This window comes from Anabrus simplex, chromosome 1 (genome assembly GCF_040414725.1).
Source record: "Anabrus simplex isolate iqAnaSimp1 chromosome 1, ASM4041472v1, whole genome shotgun sequence".
Classification (NCBI taxonomy): Eukaryota; Metazoa; Arthropoda; class Insecta; order Orthoptera; family Tettigoniidae; genus Anabrus; species Anabrus simplex.
The window spans coordinates 145,588,751-145,610,657 of record NC_090265.1 but is presented as its reverse complement, the minus strand read 5'-3'; the positions used below and the strand labels follow the sequence as shown (position 1 = coordinate 145,610,657).

At 43.2% G+C, this 21,907-nt stretch overlaps 1 protein-coding gene across 4 annotated transcripts in view; it reads left to right on the top strand.

Moving 5' to 3' along the window:
- Positions 1-5,930: 5,930 nt before the first annotated feature.
- Hmgcr (HMG coenzyme A reductase) overlaps positions 5,931-21,907 on the top strand; it is a 239,892-nt gene continuing 223,915 nt past the window's right edge. For 3 of the 4 annotated variants that reach the window (XM_067157567.2, XM_067157573.2, XM_067157590.2), the window contains exon 1: positions 5,931-6,120. The gene's annotated coding sequence lies outside the window, so the exon portion shown is untranslated. The remainder of the gene's footprint in view (positions 6,121-21,907) is intronic. The other variant, XM_067157581.2, reaches the window with a different exon arrangement.

The following is a 21,907-nucleotide window of genomic DNA, read 5'->3' as shown; positions in this document are numbered from 1 at the left end:
GGGGTCCTAACCGGCTTGCCGGCGGACTTGAGCGAAATAAAATACCTCTCGTGGTCCAAATACACAACCCCGTGTGGGTGGGGGACGCAGACGAAGAATACACCCACGGTATCCCTTGCCTATCGTAAGAGGCGACTAAAAGGGGTGACCAAGGGACGATCAAATTAGAACCATGATACTACTTATAATTAGTACTATACCGCAGGGAACACCATGGGTCGCTTTTACTTGCGCGTAGTCCCACTATGTTGGGTACAGAATAGGTTTGTGATTAGTAGCGGCAGTGTGTGCTCAGGATGCATTTTACAGTACCTGTGATTCGTACCACTATATAAGCGACACCATGGGTGAGCGACACGATGGTTCTGCCTTGCCTTGCCTATGATAGTAGCCACTATGTGAGGAACACCACGGGATAGTGCGAATTCCTGTTGCCTGTATAGGTTTGCGTTTGCCTGTAAATAGCGACACAAAATGCGAAACACCATAGGTCTGTGTTACATGTACGCATTACATTACCTGTGAGTAGTCCCATAATGTGTGGAATACCGCCAGTCTACGGTACTTTTGATTAATACCGCAACTTGATAAATACCATGGTTCTGCTTTCCTAGCGATAAGTACCATTATGAGGGGCCGATTACCTGGATTTTAGGCCCGTTTATACCACAAGTATCATCGATTCAGTATTGTACTTTAGAAGCAGTCCCTTGGTCAGTAACACTATTTTTTACCGCTAGTTTCTGGGAATGTGGGGCATTGCGGGTCGGGTCCACTGATTATTTTATCTTCATATCCATCCATTCATTCTTCGCACTCACGTTTTGAATTCTGGTCAGTGGAGGATTATGGATTTTTAATTGTCCTTACATTTCGTCTCATTTCGTGCCATTAGGGGCCGATGACCTAGATGTTAGGCCCCTTTAAACAACAAGCATCATCACCATCACCATCATATATAATATGCTTTCCCAGAGCTTGCATGGAACACATGCCAAGTTGACTGGCCTGTACGATAATTATCCACATTATGTTTATCACCCTTGCCGTACCACAGTATAAGTAAAGTAATAATAATAATAATAATAATAATAATAATAATAATAATAATAATAATAATAATGTTATTGGCTTTACGTCCCACTAACTACTTTTTACGCTTTTCGGAGACGCCGAGGGGCTGGAATTTAGTCCCGCAGGAGTTCTTTAACGTGCCAGTAAAATCTATCGACACGAGGCTGACGTATTTGAGCACCTTCAAATACCACTGGACTGAGCCAGGATCGAACCTGTCAAGTTGAGGTCAGAAGGCCAGCGCCTCAACCGTTTAAGCCACTCAGCCCGGCAGTATAAGTAAAGAATGACTCGTACGAGCTTGACGTACCTCAGGTTGATGACTGTATGACGATACCACCAGGAGTAGTTTCTTAATAATAGTCAGCCCACTGTTTGTTTCGTGTGACTGCTTTAGCATGGGAAATTTGTGCAATAATATTCTTGTGTGAAGTAAACTAAAGAAGTTACAAAATAAATATGTTAATTCCAGAGAGGAGAGTGAAAACCCTCGGCACCTCTGAAAATGAAGTCTGGAGTTCGAACAGAACCAGTCATCTGAATGCAATATAACAGCTATTATTATTATCATCATCATCATCATCATCATCATCATCTGTTTACCCTCCAGGTTCGGTTTTTCCCTCGGACTCAGCGAGGGATCCCACCTCTACCGCCTCAAGGGCAGTGTCCTGGAGCTGCAGACTCTTGGTCGGGGGATACAACTGGGGAGTATGACCAGTACCTCGCCCAGGCGGCCTCACCTGCTATGGTGAACAGGGGCCTTGTAGGGGGATGGGAAAAGTGGAAGGGATAGGCAAGGATGAGGGAAGGAAGCGGCCGTGGCCTTAAGTTAGGTACCATCCCGGCATTCGCCTGGAGGAGAAGTGGGAAACCACGGAAAACCACTTCCAGGATGGCTGAGGTGGGAATCGAACCCACCTCTACTCAGTTGACCTCCCGAGGCTGAGTGGACCCCGTTCCAGCCCTCGTACCACTTTTCAAATTTCGTGGCAGAGCCGGGAATCGAACCCGGACCTCCGGGGGTGGCAGCTAATCACGCTAACCACTACACCACAGAGGCGGTCCATTATTATTATTATTATTATTATTATTATTATTATTATTATTATTATTATTATTATTGACGTTCTGAAAGAGTGTTGACAGTCTCACAATGGTACCGGTACGTAGAAACGTGTAAATTGGAACACAGAGTGCTGGAATTCTTCTGATTGATCACCCGAAATTCAGTAACATTGCAAGAAATACAGGCATTATCAGCTGAGATTATATTGTTTATCTTTATGTACATTCTGCAATATTAGTGTAAGATTGCCCTATTTTCTGTACACCGAGCGAGTTGGTCGTGCTGTTGGGGTCGCGTAGCTATGAGCTTGCATTCGGTAGATGGTGAGATCGTATCCCACCGTCGGCAGCCCTGAAGATGGTTATCCTGTTTTCCAATTTACATACCAGTTGTACATTAATTGAAGACACGGGGAGTATTACAGTAAAATATTCTGTTTCATTTAGATATTACATATAGGTTTAAAATGCTAGATTTGCTTTAGTCTTGAAAACCGGAACTTTAGATTGCGAGGCTGGTGAGATCTCCGTTCGCGTTCACGGATGCCAGGTAAAACAGTCGGTTGTACGAATGCTATTAACATCTTAAACATGGATACTCAGTTCTAATACAGTTCATATTCATTCTCTGTTTCAAGAGCAACAACATAATTTGACCCTCAACGCTACTGGAAGAGGCCTAGGAGGTTTTAATAAGTATGACTTTGTTATAGCTACATCTGTTCCTGCGATACCTCGTCTATAACATCAGGTATTCTGTGGTACCAACGTATTTCACATAGTAATAGCGTTGTTCAGCCTTGCTTAATACGGCACACACATACGCACCTACCTCATACATAACGTCACTTTAAAACTCAGTTTATATTAGGATTTTCTCAGAGCGAAAGTTTATTAAGATCCCTACCGTCACTTCCGAACGTTTTGAAGTTGAGTGATGATAAGTTACCATTGTCTGAATTGCTGCGAAAAATAGACTGTGATAATCTGAATGAATGCGACTATGAAACGTATGCAACAATAGACGATGGCCTAGTTTCAACGGGGTCACAGACGACGATTATGTAAACGAAGAGAAGGTAATGACCACAGTGATCAAGAAGAAGAAGAAGAAGAAGAAGAAGAAGAAGAAGAAGAGTCTAGTGTCTATCCCAAAAGCTAGGGATCCTTTAGAAGCTAACATGTTTTACGAAGCTGCTAAAAAAGAAGATAAGAGAGTGAATTTGTGACCCAAATTATGAACATAGAACGACATTTAAAAAGTATGTTTCGGGCAAGCAGGAGAAGATAAAGAAAACTTACTAATTTCATCAGTATTTCTAAATGAAGTCCGCCTCTGTGGTGTAGTGGTTAGCGTGATTAGCTGCCACCCCCGGAGGCCCGGGTTCGATTCCCGGCTCTGCCACGAAATTTGAAAAGTGGTACGAGGGCTGGAACGGGGTCCACTCAGCCTCGGGAGGTCAACTGAGTAGAGGTGGGTTCGATTCCCACCTCAGCCATCCTGGAAGTGGTTTTCCGTGGTTTCCCACTTCTCCTCCAGGCGAATGCCGGGATGGTACCTAACTTAAGGCCACGGCCGCTTCCTTCCCTCTTCCTTGCCTATCCCTTCCATTCTTCCCATCCCTCCACAAGGCCCCTGTTCAGCATAGCAGATGAGGCCGCCTGGGCGAGGTACTGGTCATACTCCCCAGTTGTACCCCCCGACCAAGAGTCTGAAGCTCCAGGACACTGCCCTTGAGGCGGTAGAGGTGGGATCCCTCGCTAAGTCCGAGGGAAAAACCGAACCTGGAGGGTAAACAGATGATGATGATGATGATGATGATGGTTTCTAAATGAAGAAACCTGTAGTTAATTGTAACTTAAAAGTAAATATATACAATCAAAAATACACGATAAAATGTATCATTTTCGACCTAAGACTGATACAACGATACTCGTTTATGACAACACAATTTGTCAGGTCCCTTGGTTGTCGTAAATCAAGTTCTACTTTTAATATTTATAGTGACTGTATCCCGCCTGTCACTGTTTCTTGATTGATGTAGTATACAGCACAGGCACAGGCCAGAGAAAACTGTAGCTTCCACTGCTGAAGTCCCAGTCTCATTTATGGTTGACCGAGCTCGATAGCTGCCGTCGCTTAAATGCGGCCAGTATCCAGTATTTGGGAGATAGTGGGTTCGAACCCCTCTGTCGGCAGCCCTGAAGATGGTCTTCCGTGGTTTCCCCATTTTCACACCAGGCAAATGCTGGGGCTGTACCTTAATTAAGGCCACGGATGCTTCCTTCCCACTCCTAGCCCTTTCCTGTCCCACCGTCGCCATAAGACCTATCTGTGTAGGTGCGACGTTAGGAGATTGCAAAAAAAAAAAAAAAAAAAGCCTTTATGGTTGAGACAGTATGGAAGCTAGTGGTACTGAATAATGGCATTCAGAGCACCACTAGTGCATATGAATGTAATGAAAGGTGTAACTCATAGGGTCACTAATGCTGCAATAGCACTTTCCGGTCCAGCGAGGAAAACAATGGCAAACCATCTCACTCATCCTTATCTCATGTTGGCGTCGCTATCGGTTTTTGAAGTTACCCTATATCGTAATCTGTTTACCGTCCAGGGTCGGTTTTCCCTCGGACTCAGCGAGGGATCCCACCTCTTCCGCCTCAAGGGCAGTGTCCTGGAGCTTTATACTCTGGGTCGGGGGATACAACTGGGGAGGATGACCAGTATCTCGCCCAGCCGGCCTCACCTGCTATGCTGAACAGGGGCCTTGTGGGGGATTGGAAGATTGGAAGGGATAGATAAGGAAGTGGGAAGGAAGCGGCCGTGGCCTTAAGTTAGGTACCATCCCGGCATTTGCCTAGAAGGGAAGTGGGAAACCACGGAAAACCACGTCCAGGATGGCTGAGGTGGGAATCGAACCCGCCTCTACTCAGTTGACCTCCCGAGGCTGAGTGGACCCCGTTCCAGCCCTCGTACCACTTTTCAAATTTCGTGGCAGAGCCGGGAATCGAACCCGTACCTCGGGGGTGGCAGCTAATCACACTAATCACTACACCACAGAGGAGTTACTTTATAACCGCCTAACATTCACTGGGGCTATTTGAAGATTCAACCAGTCTCCGGGCTGATGACCTAACAAACAGCAATGTTAAAGAACCAAACCCTGTACCACAACAGACCCGGAGACGTGCATATTACGAGGTGTCGTGTGGTCGCCACGATGAATTCTCTCGACCGTTATTCTTGGCTCTCTGGACAGGGCCCGCTATCTCGCCGTCAGGTAACTCCTCAATGGTGTGGACCTCGAACCAGCCCTCAGATCCAGGTAAAAATTCCTGACCTGGCCGGGAATCGAACCCGGGGCTTGTGGGTAAGAGGCAGGCTCGCTACCCCTACACCGCGGGGCCGGCCAACAACAGTGACGGTTTCTGCCCTTTCAGCATTTTTTCACTTTCTCCTCCAAACGGTCTTCTTCCTTTTACCTGGCAGTTAAATCATAGCTATAATAAGCATTTGGAAGAACCGAAATGGGTACTGTAATTATCATGGAGGTGGTGGTGGTGGTGGTGGTAATAGTAGTAGTATTTTCGAGTGATAGACTGAACCGACCGCGTTAGTTTCTAGCGCGCGACGTTATGGGCGTGGAGCTGACAGTTACGAACCGGCATATTCGTGTCGCAGACCACGTGTGCGTAGCCGAAGAAAGCCGAGCTTTCCCGAATCAGGCAGCCAAGTGAGAGTTATACTGGGATGCTACCTGTGTTTGCGCTCAGTCAGCGCACGAGCTTGTGCCGAGTGAAGTTGTTGAAAGGGGTAACAGAAAACGTGAAGTAGGGAACTACACTTGCGGAAACTTCGTAGTGATAAGTGCTGTATTTCTCTGCGATATCTGACTCTCGTTGCAATCAGTTCTTTGCGACTTCTGAGACAGGACTATCAGCGAGTTAGCAGCCACGTGTTTGAGTTCCGATAAAATTGTAAGTAGCCTACAGTTTTCCTACTTCATTGTATTGCCATTAAGGGATATGTGCATAATAATACCGTTGGTTCGAAAAATATGTAATTCTATAGATGTCCAGTCTGCCACCATCGTATATGTATTACAGTTTTTTCTTCTGGATGTTCACCATTGTAGATGTGAGAAATATTGTATTTGATACATCGGATAGGAATTTAAATGTAGATTGATATCTGTGAGAAGAGTGACCTAGGTCTCAGCACAAGGAACATCTCAGCGTTTCAATGAAACACGAGGAAAAGCGCGATAAATGTTCTCACTGAAGACTGACACTAGAGTTTGTGGACCTATACATATGGCTGTTTCTCTTCCAGAGGACTCTTGGATGCTCAATTAATAGACTATATTCAACATCCTGGCATACCTTTCTAGTCCTAGTTCTCTACAAACCACTGATATACCCGCACTCTTATGACATACAGGAATTACTTTTTTTTTCTAGGGGCTTTACGTCGTACCGACACAGATAGGTCTTATGGCGACGATGGGATAGGAAAGGCCTAGGAGTTGGAAGGAAGCGACCGTGGCCTTAATTAAGGTATAGCCCCAGCATTTGCCTGGTGTGAAAATGGGAAACCACGAAACAGGAATTACAACATGCCTACAGCATAGAAACGATGATAATAATAATAATAATAATAATAATAATGACCATCTCATGAATAGGTCTTCACTTCCTATTAAAGGGCAACAGTATACTCTTACTTTTCTGTCCAGGAATGATACTGGAAACTGCACGTAGTCGCAACTTGAAGTTAGCTTGGATTCTCGCGAAGAGACCTGGTAAGCGCGGCCAGATTAGTTTTTCGTGGTAGCTTAGCACTCTATTACAGTGGAAATACTTGATATAATACCATAAATGTGTACGTATACTAAACATTTGTACATATTTGAAATGAAGAGTGAGACAGACTGTATTGTCCTTACTGGATTTGTTTTTCTTTAGCTTAATATATTTCACCAGAAATTAATTGTGATTTTACTCTTGAAATATTTCGCGTACCGTAATTCATATTTTCAGTGAGTTGGTACCAAACACACCATTATTTTTTCACGTTGCTATCAACTACCTATTAAATTGATCAAATATATATTTTAAGAATAAAGATTTCCGAAACTTACGAATATATATATATATAGTTTTACGTCCAACTACTACTGCGGTACCGACAGTGTTGTCCCTCCTGTGTTCTTCTACGTGCCAATAAATCTGCCGAGAGATACTGACGTGTATGAGCATCTTCAAATATCACTGGAATGAGCCAGGATCGAACTTGTTACATTGGACGCTGAAACAATGGTGACAGATTCCAACTAGCCTGTTCAGGTCGATTATACCTCAGCTATTGCCGAAGTACAGGAAGGTTTATGGACAAAGTATTTGCCAATAGCGGCCTGGGATGGAGCCAAAGCTCTGTCCAAATATCTATATTGGAAGTATGTTCCAGCTTGGCAGTTTTCTTTCTGCATTGTATTCACTTGGAGCCACTAAGACTGCCTGGGGGTACTAATAGGAAGAGAATATGCAAGGGTCCACTACTGTATTGTTCGAACTTCCTGCTTGCCTTTGGTCTGCAGCCTGAAGCTCCTTCCAAAGCCACGATAGATAGGTGCATGTTTACCGTTGGTTGCCATAACAACCAAGTAGAGTTTATACTTTGTTAAAAAGTGTTTCAAATCGAAGTGCATTTGTTTCAGATTCAGAAGCTCACTGTAGCTTCCTTTGGCAGTCTGGTTCTTTGAGACGTCCAAGAGGGAAATAGCGGCACAGTTTAATCAATCCTGTATGCTTTATTCATTATAAATAACTCATTTCACTCTCAATAATTCCATGAGTATTGTACGAGTATTTATTAAAATGAGCTACTGTGCAGAAAGAACAATTTTATATTTAACTAATGTCTTGTTCTAAGCGACAGTTTAATATTAATGACAAGGTGGGTGTGGAATTATTTCGCAAAATCTATACCTGAGAGTTGAACCAACGTGTCACATTTCATGAAACTTTAGAGCATACACACACAAGTCCACTGTCATTTTATTTTATGCCAATAAGATAATAATTAACCATTTTAAGTGTAAATTATATTAATGAATGTATTCGGTGATCAAAATGACACAAAATATATCAAGAGCAATGATGAACATTTACTGCCTAAGCCACAGTGCAGCAAAAATGCTCTACAACTGACGTTTTTCCTCTCTCCTGTAAAATTACTGAAATGTGGCTTACGTTGGCTTGGCTCTCAGGTATAGAAATGATGTGTTACAAACAGCATTGTAACATTGGGCTTGGCTTTTATACGGCCCAGTTCCTTGGCTAAATTGTCAGCGTACTGGTCTCCCATTTAAAGGACCACGGGTTCGATTCCTGGCCAAGTCGGAGATTTTAATCTTTAGTGGCTATTTCCCTTGGCTAGTGGACTGGAAGGTTGTGCAACCCCAGCATTCCTGCAGCTTACACACCACAGACTCGATCCTCCTATACACGGCAGACACCATCCACCCTCGTCCGGGAAGGGCGTGGGGGGTCGTGTCTGCCTTGCAAGGCAAACTAACAATAGTCACACGAAATTATTGTGTATTACAACTTTCGTAATGTACAAAGCATAACTTCAAGCAACTGCTTTAGGGTGATCTTTATTTACGTGAATTAAACTGGGGGTGAGGGGTGGGGTGAGCCGCTACTGGTGTGTGTAAATACTTACATACTCACTCTCAGTACATAATTTATCAATCAATCAATCAATACTGATCTGCATTTAGGGCAGTCGCCCAGGTGGCAGATTCCCTATCTGTTGTTTTCCTAGCCTTTTCTTAAATGCCATTTGCTTTACGTTGCACCGACACAGTTAGTCCTTATGGCGACGATGGGATAGGGGAGGCCTAGGAAGTGGAAGGAAGCGGCCGTGGCCTTAACTAAGGTACAGCCCCGGCACTTGCCTGGTGAGAAAACGGAACACTACGGAAAACCATTTTCAGGGCTGTCGACAGTGGGGCTCGAAGCCACTATATCCCGATTACTGGATGCTGGCCGCACTTAAGTGACTGTAGCTATCGAGCTCGGAAGCTTTTCCTTAAATGATTTCAAAGAAATTAGAAATTTATTGAACATCTCTCTCGGTAAGTTATTCCAATCCCTAACTCCCCTTCCTATAAATGAATATTTGCCCCAATTTTTTGTCCTCTTGAATTCCAACTTTATCTTCATATTGTGATCTTTCCTACTTTTAAAGACGCCACTCAAACTTATTCGTCTACTAATGTCGTTCCACGCCATCTCTCTGCTGACAGCTCGGAACATACCACTTAGTCGAGCAGCTAGTCTTCGTTCTCCCAATTCTTCCCAGCCCAAACTTTGCAACATTTTTGTAACGCTACTCTTTTGTTGGAAATCACCCAGAACAAATTGAGCTGCTTTTCTTTGGATTTTTTCCCGTTCTTGAATCAGGTAACCCTGGTGAGGGTCCCACACACTGGAACCACACTCTAGTTGGGGTCCTACCAGAGACCCATATGCCTCTCCTCCACATCCCCACTACAACCCCCAAACACCCTCATAACCTCCATGGAGATGGAGACACCAAGATGTAAGTTGGGGCTCGCTCAGTCATCTTCCATCCTTACGTTGTACCACAATTTTTGGTAAATAGATACTTCTATTCATATTTAATGTAAATTTGTTGGAACGGAAGATTGACATTTTTTTTTAATATTCTCGGTAATTGAAGAAAACTATCAACACAACTGATCAGAATTGGCTTCTGTCAGTCTGTTCTGATTTTTTAGATAATTCCATTCATTTACGTCGTACACAGTAATTGGATACTATACGAATGACACACGAAGATTTTCTTTTTACAACATATGGGGCTGTTGACCATGATGCCCTTTGCTGATAAATAAAACAGAACCAATTTACACTTTTCTCATTATTACACATGGACAGAAGGATGAGCTGCAATTATCTGAATACGAGGAAGCCAAGTGTCAGAACATGGCGCCAACTCCGTACATGATGGCCATATAAATAATTATCTTTCAAACACCCATATATTTAGTTTAAATATATGAACAGAATAGCGTTTACCCACAGCCTCGCACGCGTGGAATTATGTCCAGTTTGACGTGAATTTCAACCAATGGTAGTTTGCGTCAGCTTTTCTGTGAGACAAAAATGAGAGAAATCCGGTCCTTTGAGTAGCGGGTTACCTTTCCTTAATCCTTGCCTTCGTCATCGCACGAGTTTTTTTTCTTTCCTTTTTTATTTTTAGGAGGGCTGATTCTTCCGTCTCGCCTTGCCTCGCCGCACCCAAGCGAGCTGAAACTGACCTAGAAGAAACTCTAGTTTAACACTTCTTAAACCGGGCGAGTTGGCCGTGCGCGTAGAGGCGCGCGGCTGTGAGCTTGCATCCGGGAGATAGTAGGTTCGAATCCCACTATCGGCAGCCCTGAAGATGGTTTTCCGTGGTTTCCCATTTTCACACCAGGCAAATGCTGGGGCTGTACCTTAATTAAGGCCACGGCCGCTTCCTTCCAACTCCTAGGCCTTTCCCATCCCATCGTCGCCATAAGACCTATCTGTGTCGGTGCGACGTAAAGCCCCTAGCAAAAAAAAACAAAAAAAAAACAACACTTCTTAAGGCGATTCCACTGATCGAAAGTACACATTTTAGCATATATTATTATTATTATTATTATTATTATTATTATTATTATTATTATTATTATTATTATTCTACCGATTTTCCCACGCCTGTGGGGGCGCGGCTGCGGATGCCCTTCCTGATGCCAACCATATGTCGGGGAATGTAATCACTGTTACGTGTTTCTGTGGTGTTTGGTAGTGTGGTGTGTTGTCTGAATTTGGCGATTAAAATCCCCGACCCAGCCGGGAATCGAAACGGGGCCCTCTGACAGGAAGGCCTCAACGCTGACCATTCAGCCAATGAGTCGGACATTTTAGCATATATTAATTATGAGCATTAAATTCTGTTCCTTACCGCGTAGTTCATTTTCAAGAGATTTTTGGAGGTTTTTAGAACATTGGTCCATTGGTACAACACCTACAGTTTCTCCGATTCCGTGGTGGACGTATGAGTGCCCTCGACCGCATCCGAAATGCTTCTCTGACACCTAAAAATGCAGTTTTCTGGCAAATCGTTTCGGTCGCCAAGAAAACGCATAGGAGCATTTGTATAAGGTATGTAATTTTAAATCATTTATGTATGCTCCTTTTCCCCGTCTGGTGGGCACGATTGTTAAGGCCGTGGTTAGTCGGTTAAGAGTCCCGTTGGTCGAAAACATTTTCACCATAAGACTACTGGCCGGCAGGGTGGGAAAGGTCGTGGTATGAAATTTCTAATCACTCGATTGCGTGCGAAAAGCCTGGATTCAATTCCAATACCTCTCCGCAATGTTCATACGGAGTGAGGGCATATGATGCTATTGATAGTGATTCGTTCGACGGAGGGGGACGGCACCTGGCTTTATCATATACCTTTCTACTATAATATACCAGGTCATTCATTTCATCTCATTAAATCCTCTGATGAGGTTGCCGTCAAGAAGGGCACCCGGTCGTAAAAATTCGCTACGAAGATTTATTTCATTTCATATCCGACCCCGTAGAGAAACGGGACAAGAGTTGGACATACAAACAGTACATGTATGCTCTTTTTGTTCGTAAGACTAACAGGTTACTTGCTATTTTTATTTCTATTGGATAAAGCATGTGTCAAAACATAGAAAAAAGCATTTTGTTTGAAAAACTGTTAGAATTAGGAAGAAAGTGCATATACACTTTTTGTAGGAATCTGAATTCGAAGTACATTTCGGTGGCTACATTTTTTAATATGACTAATGTTTTAAGTAGCGTATTCACTTTTAAGGTTTCCTCTGACTTGCTTGACATTTCCTCTCTCTGCATGGCACCGTTAAGAGACTTCATGATAGCAAATACGTGTTAAATAATTCTTCATTCATTTATCCAGAATTGCCTTAGTAACTTTGAAGTTAATATCTTAATGACACTTTCTTTCTAGACTAATTTATTTATCCATTTGCGTATATGCATTTCCATTGATATTTGAATTTAGCGCGAATTTCCAGGTCACGCCACCAGGAGCGCCACTTGCGAATTTTCTCCTATTTTAACAAGGCTAAATCCGGAAGTGTCGTGTATTGTCTCTAGTGTATTTGGTGATAGTAAGTAGTCTATACGTTAACCGAAGGTACTAGCTATAAGCTTATCAAATATGAGCTCGATCGGTCAATCAGTTTTTATGCGAAATAAATAAATAAATAAATAAATATAATAAAAAATAAAAATAAAATAAAAACCAAACCCCATGGCACTACAGCTCTTGAAGGGCCTTGGCCTACCAAGCGACCGCTGCTCAGCCCGAAGGCCTGCAGATTACGAGGTGTCGTGTGGTCAGCACGACGAATCCTCTCGGCCGTTATTCTTGGCTTTCTTGACCGGGGCCGCTATCTCACCGTCAGATAGCTCCTCAATTCTAATCACGTAGACTGAGTGGACCTCGAACCAGCCCTCAGGTCCAGGTAAAAATCCCTGACCTGGCCGGAAATCGAACCCGGGACCTCCGAGTGAGAGGCAGGCACGCTACCCCTACATCGCGGGGCCGGCTAAATAAATAAACACATAAAGAAAGAAAGAAAGAAAGAAAGAAAGAAAGAAAGAAAGACATTCGGAGTTATGCTGTATATTTGGATGGAAGTAAGGATTGAATCTACAAGTCACAACTGTGAATAACTTTATTGGTTTTACATTCCACCATCTACTTTTACGGTTTTCGGAGACGTCGAAATGCCAGTATTCCCCCCCCCCCCTCCCACTTCCACTCCTTCGGGAGTTAATTTATATTCCGGTAAACCCGTAACATGAGGCCGGCGTACTAGAGCACATCCAAATACCTTTGGAATGAGCCGGGATCGAACCTGTAAGCTTTATAGGCTCCGAAGGCCAGTGCTTCTACAGTCTGATCCACTCCGCCTGGCTTACGACTGTGAATTTTAATCCAACCTAGAGCAAGGTTCCAGGTATGGTTAATTGACTATCTAGTTTATCTCTTGAATTCCAAGCGATAAAAGTTAGATAATACACAGAGACTTACTCAACAAGGTGTAGGACAAGGTCAGAGAACGTTAATGCGTGATTTTCGCGCCTCTTTTGTAATCCTCATTGCATGTCACGACTTTGTCTCTTATGTGTTGTATTTGACTACGGCAAACTTTAAGTGAAAAAATGTTGCCTTTTATGTTTGCATAAAATCTTGGTTTCTATGTTAGTTGAGTATGAATTTTCATGGAGAATTTCCACTCTCCTTCGGAAAAGTATTTTTATTCCTAGTCCAAAATATAACTGATGATTCTGGACAAGGAATAGTAAGGTTATCAGTTGCAGTTGCAATAATCGTGCATAACAGTAATACAAATTACAACACAGGCACTCTGTCACACTCTCTCTACTGTACTTGCAGGACACTGATGGCCACGGTGTCTCCTGCCCTAGTGAAGCAACAACTAATATACGACAAAAACAACTCGCGAATGGTAGTACAGTGCTACTACTAACAACAAGTACTGGTTTGTAAATGGACCCATCTATTACTTTATAGTTTTTAATGGCTGTCGGTTTCTTCTGAAACAACCTACCACGTTCCATCAAACTGACGATTACATTTATCATGGCATGTAGTTTGCTCTATCGTTGGCAATTGGCGCTGGATTTACTTTGCTCAATATGAGTTTTTCTAGTCCTCTTGGTGTCTGCTATAGCACATGAAATTTCTGATTTGGTAAATCACGTCATGATGGTTTGAATTCTACATAAAACATAGTTACCAGGTCAGTGATCAAAAGATTTGAATTAATTATAATAAATTATTATTATTATTATACCGAGTGAGTTGGACGCGCGGTTAGGGTCGCGCAGCTGTAAGCTTGCATTCGGGAGATAGTGGGTTCGAATCCCACCTCGGCAGCCCTGAAGATGGTTTCCGTGGTTTCCCATTTTCACACCAGACAAATGCTGGAGCTGTACCTTAATTAAGACCACTGCTGCTATCTTTCCAGTCCTAGCCCTTTCCCAACCCCTCCGTCGCTAAAAACTTTCGTTGTGTTAGTGCAGCGTTAAGCAAGTAGAAAACAAAAGTTTGAAATCACAAAAAATTACAAACTTTTTTTGCTTTCGTTTATTGTGAACTCCTGAATTCTGGGGGAGAGTGACTGACCAGAGACCAAATGGATTTTCTGTGCAAATTTATAGTTAAGAGAAAGTTTCTATTATACAGTAGTTTTATTGGTTTTACTCGTTAACTTACCCATCATTAAGGCTTAATTTTCATTCATTTGTAGATAATGTTGTGTTTATAACTACTTGTAGGAAGTCTGGAACGCGAGGATCGTGGGTGGGAGAGAGTAGCCATTCGCAGTGAGCCCCACAGTCACGTAGATAAAGGGGCCGGCTTTCCTCCCATTCAGAACAGAGCAGTGTATAGCTTCGGCTAGGAGCGGCCACGGCTGTACCGTGGCTTTAAAGTTCTGTACTAGTGAGGCGGTGGGCTGGTCCCAGGTGGTGGTGGTGGTGATTATTGTTTTAAGAGGAAGTACACCTAGCCAACTATCCTCTATATAACAGTAATCAGAGAGAGAAAATTGAAAGGGACCGATACTTTCAAAAATGAAGGTATCGGCCAAGGAAAGATAAGGGCCACAAAGGTCGTGAAAATGAAAGACTCCCTAGGCCTCGAGTGCTCTAATACTTTCGGGGTCGGAAAAGAACAAGAGTTGACCAAGGGAGGTCGGGTAGGATATAGGCCTATGAAAGTGAGGAGCCTGGCACAAGTAAGTGGAAGCAATGCCAGGGCTCAGATAAGGGCTCCGTGGTCACCCACCCACGCTCCCAAGTTGAGAGCCCCTGGGGCCCTTTTTAGCCGCCTCTTACGACTTCCCGTGTGTGTTATTCTACCGCCCCCACCCACAGAGGGAATGGGCTGGTCCCACCGTTGGCTGTCCTGATAGTGTCCATTATCCTCACTAAGGCGAATGATGGGACAGTTCCTTTTATACCGAGCTCGATAGCTGCAGCCGCTTAAGTGCGGCCAGTATCCAGTATTCGGGAGATAGTAGGTTCGAACCCCACTGTCGGCAGCCCTGAAAATGGTTTTCCGTGGTTTCCCATTTTCACACCAGGCAAATGCTGGGGCTTACCTTAATTAAGGCCACGGCCGCTTCCTTCCCACTCCTAGCCCTTCCCTGCCCCATCGTCGCCATAAGACCTATCTGTGTCGGTGCGACGTAAAACAACTAGCAAAAAAAAAGTTCCTTGTATAACCCACGGCCGCTCACCTTCTCCGCACGTCAGATCATCGCAACACATCTCTTGACCTGAGAGAGGGCGTCACGAAATGAAAACATTTTAGTAGTCGTTCCATTCAGACACTTAGGCTAGTGCCGTCACATCTGATTTTACCAATCTCAGACACTTATGCCTTAATCATTGGTGGCTTTTCCTTTATTTGGTCCTATCAGCCCAATTTTGCTCTATCGGAGAAATTAATATCAAAATAGCGGTTGTTCTTTTTATTTTAATGTATAACCAACCTTCCTTTTATAACGCCGACGGCCGCAGCCGTGTTAAAACACCGGATCCCGTGAGATCTCCGAAGTTAAGCAATATTGGACGTGGTCAAGATTTGGATGGGCTGCCGCGCGCTGTCGGTTGGAGGGAGGTAAGGGAATGGAGGAGCGCAAAGGAACTGGCCACCCTACCGTACGTAAACTACCGCTCAGGCACACCTCTGCGGAGGTTCGGACCTGCCTTCGGGCAGAATACACCTTACCTTACCTTTTATAATCCAAGTAATGTAGGTGTAATAAGCACAGTATTTCTCCCCAGGGTGCGTTCGATTTATACACCAACGTTGAGCCCAATCTCTCCCGCAATTTATTATCGTAATGATCGGTGACTGTTGCTTTAGAGTCGAAATAACAACATATCAGCTCTTGTTTACAGCTTCTGAAGAAGCTAGTAGTGGTGGTGATTATTGTTTTAAGAGAAAGTACAGCTGGGAAACCATCCTCTCTTATATCTCTAATCACAATCAGGACGACTTTTCGAAGGTATCGGCAAAATAAAGGGAAGTGAAAGGGCGTGAAAATGAAAGCCACCCTATGCCTTGCAAACCTAAGATCATCAGGGTCGGAAGGAAAGAAAGAAGAGTTGACCAAGGCAGGTTGGACAGAGAAGATTTACGTGAGGAGCCTGACATAAGGAACTGGAACAACGCTAGACTCAGCTAGGGGCACCGTTAACACCAACCTACGCTCCCACGTTGAGAGACCTGCGGGTTGCTCATTCTGTCGCCTCTTACGAAGGGCAGGGATGTATTGTACTGTCCCCACCCACAGGGGGTGGAAGCGGAATAATCTTGATCCCTCCGAAAGGTTACGTAGTGTTTCGTCCGAGCTGCAGTTCATTCGAAAGCGAAATTCGTAGAAAAATTGCTACAGTTGGTCCGCGATGGTTTCACGGATCAGTAAACAGGATAATGAGTCGTGTTTCGTATGTGCCTAGGGCAACGCAACGGGACCGGAAGGGACGGAACTGTGGAACTGCTACTAAAGGAGACACAGGACAAATAACGCGGTTGAAGTGTGGAACCACCGATTGAACTCAGTCATGGGTAAATCTACCGACACGAGGCTGACGTATTTGAGTACCTTCAAATACCACCGGACTGAGCCAGGATCGAACTTGCAAGTTAGGGCAGAAGGCCAGCGCCTCAACCATCTAAGCCACTCGGTCCGCCAGTAAGATTGTAGGAATGGAGCTGAATTTAGAAGGAGCGGAAGGGACTGTCTGAGTGGACAATATAATTTTAACATCTACTGGCCACTGAAGCAGTTAGGAGAGACAATGCGAATTTTCAAGAAATTATTTTCTCTCCTTTTTTTTTTACAATCGCACCGACACAGATAGGTCTTATGGCGTCGATAGGAAAGGCCTAGGATAGGGAAGGAAGCGGCTATGGCCTTAATTAAGGAACAACCCCAGCATTTGTCTGGTGTGAAAATGGGAAATCACGGAAAACCATCTTCAGGGCTGCCGACAGTGGGGTTCGAATTCACTATCTCCAGGATGCAAGCTCACAGCTGCGCGCCTCTAACCGCACGGCCAAGTCGCCCGGTAGAGATGTATCTTTCTTTATCCAAATTGATTAGGATGACGGAAGGAAGATACATAGGAATGATGCATAAGAGATTTGACAAAGCTATATGATGACATCAGCCTGTAAAAAAAACTCGCCGTTGTCAGCAGTTCAGAAAATGCTTTTCTGTGGTTTCCCATTTTCATACCAGCATATGCTGGGGCTGTATCTTAGGTCTTGGTAGTTTCCTTCCCAGTCCTAGCCCTTTCCTATCCCATCTTCGCCACAAGACGGTGCGACGGTGTGTCGGTGTGACGTAAATCAAATAAAACCCTTCTGTCCAGCCAGACGGTCAGCAGATACTGGATTTCAGGTGGTCATTTTGACGACATCTTCAGCCTATTACTTGGCTCTTGCGACCAAGTCCGCTGCCCCTGGTATCAACAGTTCCTCAGTTGGTCTCGCGAGGCTAAATTCACATTTACAGCATATGGATAGGCAGAATCTGCACTAGTATACATGATGAAGTGAGCTTCCAATGAAGAGCGAGTCTTTCTACAAAACTGTTTTCAGAGATGCTAGAATACTGGAAATTTTGTCCCACGGGAGTTCTGTGTGTCAGTAAATCTGCCCACATGTGGCTGGTATATTTGAGCACCTTCAAATATCACCAGACTGAGTCGAGATCAAAACGGCAACCTTGAGTTTTCGATTTATTTCGACTCTAGTCGTATTGGCATTCCTCCCCTGTATCTCATACTGTTTGACCATTTTGTAATGTGGCAAGTTGTTATTGGTCACGATTCTTCTTCCACTGCTTTCCTCATAATCTGGGTCGGTTCTCGGGCATAGACTTGGCTATATTTAATGGCCGGATGCCCTTCCTGAAATCAACCCTCTGTGGAAGGTACTCACTCTTGAGTGTTTCTATAGCGATTGGTAGCGTGTTGTGTGTATGAAGAGGTGTGTATTTATACCAACACAAAGACACAGTCCCCGAGCCAGAGGAATTAACGAGACGAGATAAAAATCTCCGATCCGGCCAGCAATCTAGTCTCGAACTCTGATGAACCGAAGGCCTCACTGGTGACCTTTCAGTCAAGAAGCCGGACAATAATAATAATAATAATAATAATAATAATAATAATAATAATAATAATAATAATAATAATAATAATAATAATAATAATAATAATAATATGCGTTCAATATGATATTAATATCATATGTTCCTGGAATTTTCCCCCTTAATCTTGGGGTTCTACCTATCACACCTTTACGAGTAACTATCGACTGACAGTGCCGGGGCTGGGCTGAATAACTCAGACGGTTGAGGCGCTGGCTTTCTGACCCCAACTTGGCAGGTTCGATCCTGGCTCGGTCCGGTTGTATTTGAAGGTGCTCAAATACGTCAGCCTCGTGTCGGTGGATTTACTGACATGTAAAAGAACTCCTGCGGGGCTGAATTTCGACACCTCAGAGTCTCCAAAAACCGTAAATGTATAGTTAGTTAGATATTATTATTATTATTATTATTATTATTATTATTATTATTATGTTACTTTGGGATCTGGAATCGAACCAGTAAGTAGCTGCGCGGTGTCCTTCTTCGTTATATGATATGTCTATGTGACCTTTAATATAGAAATATACTTTTGATTTGATTTGTGGTATATTTTAGAATTTCTGTATTGGGATGTACTTTAGATATTTTGCAGAAACTAGAACATATTATCAATGTCTTCACGACTATGAATTGTTAGGTTCACTGACATTCTAATCCGTAAACATTGTGTTTACTTTCGTTTTCCGGAAGAAGACTTGACAGTTATGTCGTAGACCACCTGTAGGCACCGGTTCTACTCAAGGTTTTGCCAATCGCCGAGTGAAAGCTAATCGTAGTGTCGTAGCATACGAGTACCGTTATTCAAGTTGAGAATGTTTAAAACAGGATTTTCACTATGCGCTTGTGCTAATGGAGCTGAATGTGTTAATTAGTGCTGTCCGGAAGCCAAGTAATATTATTCTATCAGTGAATAAGAAATATTTATTTCCTTTCAATGCCAGTTGTAATAATCGAGGACTTTAACGACGGCTGTCTCTAGTCGCCTGAAGATCGCGATAAATAACAAGGTTGTACGATTGCAATTCATCACCGGAGACCGGCTTGCATTCGGAGGTGGTCGGTTTGAACCCCACTGTCGGTAGCCCTGAAGAAAGTTTTCACGCCAGATAAATGCTGGAAGTGGACTTGAATTAAGACCACGGCCGCTATCTTCCATGTGTTGTGATCTTAAGGGGTCAGTGGAACATACCGTTATTGTGATCATGTCGAGGGGAGAAATACTGACCCGCAGCACATGTATCACTTAATGTAGAAGGAAAGTTCTTTGATATAAGGTCATGCAATACTGAACCGTAGATGACAGAATATTTCTGGTCTGAGGTCTAAGCTGAAATATTATCACATAGCGGTTTTTCTAGGAGCAACGACGATATGTCTCTCAGACACGCGCTCGTACGCAGACGATTACCAATTTTGTTTGTAGGGCTTCGTGGGTTGTCATAGTTGCTCGAATTGCGAGCCATCCAAATGATGTATCGATCCTCCCGCAGTGTAATGCGTCGGTTAGGTCGTATTCAAGATCTAGCCTTCATTTGACCACAGCTGCTACGCATACTGTACCGTAGAAGAACGCCAGACAACACTAGAATCTTCACTGATTAAAGATAACTCCTCGTTCGCAGGCCAATTATCTGACCCCTCTCAAACTGTGACAGTCGTTGATACCGTGCTTTTCCTTCTGATCCAGGCATATTTGAGAGGGGAAAAACTTCACAGACTGCAAGTCAGCTAAGCTCCACTGTGCTCCGTTCACTTGAGGTCGTTCGTCCTCGACCAATAACATGGAAAGTGCCGAATAGACAATCAAATCGGCTTGAAATTGGCATTTTGTTTTTACTAGTGGTTTAACATCGCACTAACGTATCGAAGATTTTCGGCGACGCAAGGATGGGAAAGGGATGAGTTTGGGAAGCTAGTGCCCGTTGCCTTGATTAAGGTAAAACCCCAGCATTTGCTTGGTGTTTACGTAACTCTATCTCCAAAATCAACTCAAACGACCAGTAATTCTCTCTTGGCACTACAATTAAATTTTGAGAAGTGTATGCATGCTTGTGTTGTCTATTCAAGTGTATGAAACTGTAATTTTGTATTTCGAGCGAAGTCTAGTTTAGTGTCGTGGAAGTATGGGTCTACCCCAGAATGTTCCTGGAATTGATGTTGTAAACTCCTGGGATGCCACGATCTCTGCATGTCACTGTGACCGTAATTAAAATTTTACAGGGAGTAAATGCACATCTATTGGATTCCGTGAAGACATGATTTAAAATACAGTATAAATAAATTATGTTCATCCGATAAAGTTTGTTGCAGAATCATAACATTGTAGGGCATTAGTTGATTAATATTTTGTCGGGACTGTACTATGGCACTTCTAACTTGCCGTTTCAGATAACCTATCCTTGTTACGTAATGTGAAAGTCCTGATATAGACTGATTGAAAGAGAGGTCAGTATTAGAAAGTAATTTTTGTTAACCTTGTGGCTTTTATTGATAATCTCATTCAATATGGAGCGACAGATCTATAGCAACATTTCACTCGTATCTCTGTGAAGTACACTTTATTCAGTGAATGTAGTGTAAGAAGACTCTTTTTAAAATATTTAACATTATCTCCGGGCGTTGAAAAATTAGCCGGTGTAGCTAATATATTATGGATTCGGGAGGATGGATTTCAATCCCGCAGTTCACCATCCTTGAATTAATTTTCACTGAAATACCCGTTTTCAATTTTAGGAAAGTGCTGGCTTGACACCTATTCCAGGGCCATGATCTCTTCGATCCTCTTTCAAGGCTCAGTTCATTGCTCGTACATCGGAGTAGTCACCAAAGTTTATCAAATAGAATGCGTACGCAGTAAATTAATTGTTTCACAGTGTATAGTACAGGAAGCACAACAGGATTTTACCATGTTCTTTCTAACTTAAAAAAAAAAACCTTCAACAGAATAGTAACCATTAGTAACCAAGGATAGAAGAAGCTTATTTATTTATTTATTTATTTATTTATTTATTTATTTATTTATTTATTTATTTATTTATTTATTTATTTATTTTATGGTTTTAAGTGTCAGGAGTGCCCGAACATATGTTCAGGTCGGCTGGTGTAAGTCTTCTATTTGACACCCATGGGCGGCCTGCGCGTCTGGGTGAGGGAGAGGGTGAAACCCGGTGTCTGTACAAAGCCTGCTCCTATCGAATAAGGGGTCTACTGAAGGCTTAGTGTCTCCATTCGACGGACGGATCACCATCAACAGCGTTATATGCCATCACTCCATATGAAGACAGCGGAAAGGTTTGGTATTAAACCCGTAAGAAATGTTTTGCTAAAATAGGAGTGTTAAACCGTGTCTTACCCATTGTTTATTAATATTGTTTAGGTACCAAAAATACCGAAATAAAGGAAATGCTTTCAATAAATGTGTCAGTTGTGCTTTTTCAATAATGATC